The following is a 7,042-nucleotide window of genomic DNA, read 5'->3' on the forward strand; positions in this document are numbered from 1 at the left end:
ATGCATATCACTGATAGTAGCCAAATTACTTCATGGTATTAAATAAAACAGGTTTAATTAAACTAATTCATAAAAGCCAATTACAATGTCCAGGTTAAGTGGGGAGTACCTCTCTACCCCCCTTCCCCTCCCTCCCCCCTCCTCCCTCCTCTTCCCTCCCCCACTCAACCCTCCTTCCTCCTCTTCCCTCTCCCTCTATCCCCCTCTCTAACCTACCTCCTCCTCTTCTCTCTCCCCTTCTTCCTCTTCCCTCAATCTCTCTCCGTCCCTCCTTCTTTTCCTCAACTTCCCTCCCCACTTTTTCCCTCCCTCCTACTTCTTCTTCCCTCCCCTCTCTCTCTCCTTCCTCCTCCCTCCTTCTTCCTCTTCCCTTTCACCTCTATCCCATTCATCCACACTCCCTCCCCTCCCTCCCTCTTCTTCCCCCTTCACCCCTCTCTTCCTCCCCCCTCACACCTCTACCCTCCCTTCCCCCTTCTTCCCCCTCCTCCCCTCCAGCAATTCCCATGCACCCTATCCCCCTCCTTTCCCTTACCTCCCCCCTCCCCCGCTTTACCCTTCCCTTCCCACCCTTCACCCTCTCTCTTTCCCCCTTCCCCCTTTACCCTCCCCTCCCTCCTCCTCCACCTCTACTCCTCCCTTCCCCCTCCAGCTATTCCCAATGCACCCTATCCCTCCCTTTCCCCTCTGACCCCCCTCCCCCCACTCCTTTTACCCCTCCCTTCCCACCTTCATCCTCCCATCCCATCTTTCCCCTTATCACTCCCTCCCTCCCCCCTTCATTCTCCCTTCTTCCCCCTCCCCACCACCGCTCCCCTCCTCCTTTCCCTCCCCTTCAACCGCTTATCCTCCCTCCCTTTCCCCTAGCCATCCTCCCCACCACCGCTCCCCCTCCCTCCTTCCCCCTCCTCCCCCTCCCCCGCTATTTCCCCTCCTCCCCTCCCTTCCCCCAGCTATTCCCACGCGCCCTCCCTCCCCCCTTCATCCTCCCTTTCCCCTGATACCCACTCCACTCTCCCCTCCCTTCACCCTCCCTTTACCCCCCAACTATTCCGAACGCGCCCCTCCCCCATTCATCCTCCCTTTCCCCTCTCCCACCCCCTTCCCACCACCGTCCCACCGTCCCCCTTCCCCTCCTTCCCCCTCGCTTCCTCCCTCCCTACCCTGCACTATTCCCACGCGCCCCTCCCCCCTTCACCCTCCCTCACCCTCCCCACCCCACCACCCTTCCTCCTCCTCCTCCTCCAGCCGTCCCCGCTATGTCCCCCACGCGCCCCTCCTTCCACTCATCCCTCCCTTTCCCTCCCCACCACCGCCCCTCACCCCTTCCCCCTTTCATCCTCCCTTTCCCCCCTCCCCACCACCGCTCCCCCCCTCTTCCCTCCCTCCCCTCCCCTTTCACGCTCATTCCCACGCCCCTCTCCCCTTTCATTCCTCCCTTTTCCCCCTCCCCACCACCTTCTCCCTCCCTCTTCCTCCTCCCTCCCTCCCCCCCGCTATTCCCACGCGCTCCCTCCCCTTTTACCCTCCCTCCCCCTCGTCCGTTCATCCTCCCCTCCCCCCCTCCCCCTTCATCCTCCCACCCCCTTCCCTCCTCCCTCTCCTTCACCCCCTCACCCTCCTCCTCCTCCTTTCCCCTGCCCTTCATCCTCCCTTTCCCCTCCCCACCACCTCCTCTCCCCCTTCCCCCTCCCCACCACCCCCTTCCCCCTCCTCCCTCCCTCCCCTCCCTCCCCTCCCCACCACCCCCCTTCCCCTCCTCCCTCCCCTCTCCCCTTCCCCCCCTTCATCCTCCCCTTTCCTCCTCCCCACCCACCGCTCCCCCTCCCTTCCACCTCCTTCCCCTCCTCCCCTCCCCCCAGCTATTCCCACGCGCCCCTCCTTGCCTTTCTTGGCCCGGGAACTCGCCATTTGCAAAAGACCCGGCCATTGAGTGACACACGAGACAGGGGACTCTCCCTCTCCCCCCTCCTCTCGCTCCCCCCCCCCTGTCCCTTTCCCTCTCTGTCATTTTAGCTCTCTTGTTACTCTCTTTTTTTTTTATTTTTCTGACTCTCTTTCTTTTTGACTTTTTTCTTTCTTTCTTTCTTCCTTTCTCTCTCAGCTCGCTTATTCTCTTATTTTGACTCTTTTCTCTCTCTTCTCTTCTCTTTCTTTCTTCTCTCTCGCTCTCTTTCTCTTCTCTCTTTCTGTCTCTCTCTCTCTCTCTCTCTCTCCTCTCTCTCTCTCTCTCTCTCTCTCTCCTTCTCTCTCTCTCTCTCTCTCTCTCTCTCTCTCTCTCTCTCCTTCTCTCTCTCTCTCTCTCTCTCTCTCCCTCCCCCTCGTTCCATCAGCGCATGACACTCCTCACCTCCCTCCCCTCTCCGCCCCTCCCCCTACGCACCCGCCTAGGCCAAGGGTTCCGAGAAGAGTGGGAGAGGGAAGGGAGAGGAAGTGGGGGAGGAGGAGGAGGAGGGGGAGAGAAGGAGAAGATCAGTCAGGGAGAGGGAGGAGGAAGGGGGAGGAGAGAGAAGGGAGAGGGAGAGAAGGAGGAGGAGGAGGAAGGAGGGAGGGAGAGAGGAGGAGAGGAGAGGGAGGAAGGAGGAAGAGGGAGCAGGAGAGGAGAGGGAAGGAGGGAGAGGAGGGCAGGGCAGGGAGGAGGGAGGAGAGCCAGGGGAGGGAGGGGCAGGGAGGGAGAGAGGAGGGAGGAGGAGGAGAGAGGCAGGGAGGAACATGAGGAGGAGGAGGAGGAGGAGCGAGAAACCCTGGGTCACTGAGCCTCCCATTACACCGCCGACGCAGCGCGCGGTGCTGCCGGCGACCCTGCATCCTTCTCCTTCTCTTCTCCCTCCTTCCCTTCTCCTCTTCCTCCTCTCCCTCTTTTCCCTCTCCTTCTCCCTCCCCCTCTCTCTTTCCTCTCTAACCCTCCTCTCTCCCTCTTCCCCACTTTTCCATATCCTCCTCCTCTCCCTCCTTCACCCCCTCCTCCTCCTCCTCTTTATCTTCTCTCTCTCTCTCTCTCCTCCTCCTCCTCCCCCCCTCCTTCTCCACCTCCTGCTTGCTTTTGCTTCCGAGCGGCGCTTCCTTCGCGATCTTCCTTGAGGTTTTAATACCTTTCCTCTCAAGATTTGGAGGCGGAACGTACATGTACTCGTATACATACACGAAAATTGCGCACACACACACATTCAAGCGCACACAGAAACACACGCACACACACACACACACACACAAACGTATGATCGCAGGGACACCCACACACACATGCGCACACACCCACCCACCCACACACACACACACGCGCACACAAAGGTATGAACGCAGGGACACCCACACATACCCTCACACACACACACACACACACACGCACACACGCACACTCACGTAAAGGCTCAGACGAAGGAAAAGGAAGACAAAGAAATAATAAAATAAATCACTCTAATCTCTAGATCACTGCGATTCGTGACACGCGCGATGTGTCCGTTTGCCTGGTGTATGTATGTATGTACGTATGTATGTATGTATGTATATGAATGTATGAAATTATGTATGTGTGTATGTATGTATGCGTGATATATGTATGTATGCATGTATGTGCATGTATGTATGATGTATGTATGTACGGTATGTATGTATATATATATATATATATATATATATATATATATATATATATATATATATATATATATATATATATATATATATACGTATGCATATGAACGTATTAATTTATGTATGTGTGCATGTATGCATGCGTGATGCATGTATGTATGCATGTATGTACATTCATGTATGATGTTTGTATGTACAGTATGTATGTATGTGTATGTATATATGTATGATATATGTATGTACGTATTCATGATGTATGCATGATATATGTATGATGCATGTATCTATGTATGTAATGTATATGTATATATGTATGTATGTATAATGTATGTATGTAATGTATATGTATATATGTATGTATGTATAATGTATGGGTGTATTTATGTATGTATGCAAGTAAACAAGTATGTAACGCTTATGAATATAAGTAAGTGTATGTTACGTCTCGTTATGACACCAGGGAATTGACACTGCGGGGATGGGGGGGGGGGGGCTTGTCACACGCAATGAAGTACGTTCACTTGTGTACACGCCTAAAAGACGCACACAAATCTTGGAAGCATGTACAGATCTACACAAATGCATAATTACATACATACGCAAACGCAAGCAAATGTAAGCACAGAGACATACACAGACACACCACAGCAACACACACATACACATAAACACACACACAATACAGCACACATACGAAGAAAATAAACACAACATAACACACCACACACACACATACACACACACACACAAACACAAACAAACACCCACACACACCCACATACACACCCACACACACACACATACACACCCACCCACCCAAACAAACACCCACACACACACACAAACACCCACAAACAAACACACAATCGCACACACAAACACACACAAACACACACACAACCCCCCCCTCCCCACCCCCCACCCACAGGGCTAGTCAGATGTGGAATGTCTACAATCAGAAAGAAATCTGACACCATCGCATAATTCTCCATAACAAAGAAAAAAAAAAAAGGAAGAAATACTGGACCATAAGGAATGGGATGGGTTGGGGGGGAGGAAGGAGGGAGGGAAAGAGGAGGAGGGAGGAAGGAAAGGGAGGGGGATGAGGGAGGGTGGAGTGGAGATGGAAGGAGGAAGGGAGTAGGGGAAGAGAGAGAAGGTAAGAGAGACAGAGAGGAGAAGGAGAGGAGAGAGGGAAAGGGGAGGAGAGAGGGAAGTGGAGGAGTGGGTGGAATTGGGAGGGGAAGACAAGGCGAGAGGAGGGAAGGGAAGAGATGGAATGGGGAGAGGAAGGAAAGAGGAAGGGAAGGGTAGGGTACGGGAGAGTATGGGAGAAAGGGGAAGGATCAGAGAGAGGAAAGGAATTGGGATACAAACACCTACAAAAATATGTAGGAATGTCCCCTCCCTCCCAAAAACTAACACCATCCCCCTCCCTTTTCTCACCCTTTCTCGCCCCTCCCGTCCGTCACCCTCTCCTCCCCCCCAAAATTTCACCCTTTCTCGCCCCTCCCCCCCCCCTCCACCTCACCCTTCGTGCCCCCCCTCCCCCCCCCCCCCCAATTCCTGCCCTTTTGCTCGCCCCCCCCTCCCTCCCAATTCTCACCTTTCTCGTCCCTCCTCCCCTCCCCCCTAATTTTCAACTTACTCTCTTCGCCTTCATCCCTCCTCCCTCCCCCCCCCCAATTCCTCTTTACCTTTTTCTCGCCCCTCCCTCCCTCCCACTTCACCCTTTTCTCATCCCATCCCTCCCTCCCCCCCCCTAATTTTCACCGTTTCTTTCTTCGCTTGTCCATCCCTCCCTCCCCCCATATTCTCACCCTTTTCTCGCCCTCCCTACTCCTCCCACCCACCCACTCACCCTCCCTTCCCTCCCTCCTCCTTCCACCCCTCCCTCCCTCTCTCTATTCCCCTCCCCCACACACCCTGAGTCATACCCACCTTTTTCTCGCCCCTCCCTCCCTCCTTTCCTCCCCATCCCTCCCCGCCCTCCAGCCAGCGCTACATAAACCTGTCACGCTGTAGATATCAACTCTAAATGATTGTCAACTCTAATTGCATCCAGCCTTATATAAGGATTAAAGGCTATGTGTGCAAGTCAACCTGCCTTCATTTGCATCTGGCATCATGTTTAGCCAATGGTGGGGGACAGGAATTGGGGGGAAGGAAAGAGGATGAGGGGAGTGGAAATGGAGGAGAGTGGAAGAGGAGGGGATGGAAGGGTGGAGAAAGAATGGTGAAGAAGGAAAGGGGATCATTGGAAGGAGAAGAAAGAAGAAAGGGAGGGAGGGGGGAGTGGGAGAGGGGGAGAGAGGAGGAGGAAAGGGAGGGAAGGAAGAGGGAAGGAAAGAGGAAGAGAAGGAGGAAGAAGAGGAGGAGGAAGGGGAAGAGTGGAGGAGGGGAAGAGGAAAAAGAGGAGGAGGAAAAGGAGGGGGTGGAGGAGGAGAGGGAAGAGGGGAGAAGGAGTATAAGAAAAGGAGGAGGACGAGGAGAAGGAGAAGGAGGACGAGGAGGAGAATGAGTTAAGGACGTATCGACGGCAGAGAGAAGCAGAATCAACGGGAGGAAGAAAAGGATACATTTATGAATAGAAATAAATAAATACATATATGAATAAATAAATAAATAAACTGCAAACACGGATACAAACACATACAGACAAACAGACACACACACAACCCCCCTCCTCCACACACACACAAACACCCTCCCCCCCACACACACGCAACCCCCCCCCCCACACACACACAACCCTCCCCCCACCCCAACACACACACACACACAAACACAAACCCCCCCACACAACCCTCCCCCCACACAAACACCCTCCCCCCCCACACACGCAATCACACACAAACACCCTCCCCCTACACACACACAACCCTCCCCCCCCACACAAACATTTACACCAATGCCCTAAAACGGCAGACGATCCGAGAAGACATTTCCTGCCATTGCGAGCAACTTCCTTTCGTGATAAGAAACCTTGCAACTTGGGTCAAGATTGGGAGCGAAGGAGGAAATTAAGGAAAGTAGGAAAAAAATAAGAAGGAAAAGAATGAAAGGGAAATAGGGAAAATTAAGGATAGTAGGAGAAAATAAGAAGGGGAAGAATGAAAGGGAAACGAGGAAAATTAAGGAAAGTAGGAGAAAATAAGAAGGAAGAGAATAAGAGAAAGAAAGAAAGGGGTGAAGGACATAGAATGTAAGAAGGAAGAATTGAGGAATTAAAAAAAAAGTGGGGAAGGGAGAGATAGACAGAGAGGAATGGGGAAGAAGAAAAAAAGAAGACGAAGAAGAAAAAGAAGACGAAGAAGAAGAAATATAAGAAGACGAAAAGGAAAAAGAAGGAGAAAACGAAGAAAAGAGGAAGATAAAGAAAAAGAAGAATATGAAGAGGAAAAAGAAGATATAAAGTAAGACGAAGAAGAAGAAATAAATGAAGACG

Source organism: Penaeus vannamei, chromosome 3, assembly GCF_042767895.1.
Source record: "Penaeus vannamei isolate JL-2024 chromosome 3, ASM4276789v1, whole genome shotgun sequence".
Taxonomy (NCBI): domain Eukaryota; kingdom Metazoa; phylum Arthropoda; class Malacostraca; order Decapoda; family Penaeidae; genus Penaeus; species Penaeus vannamei.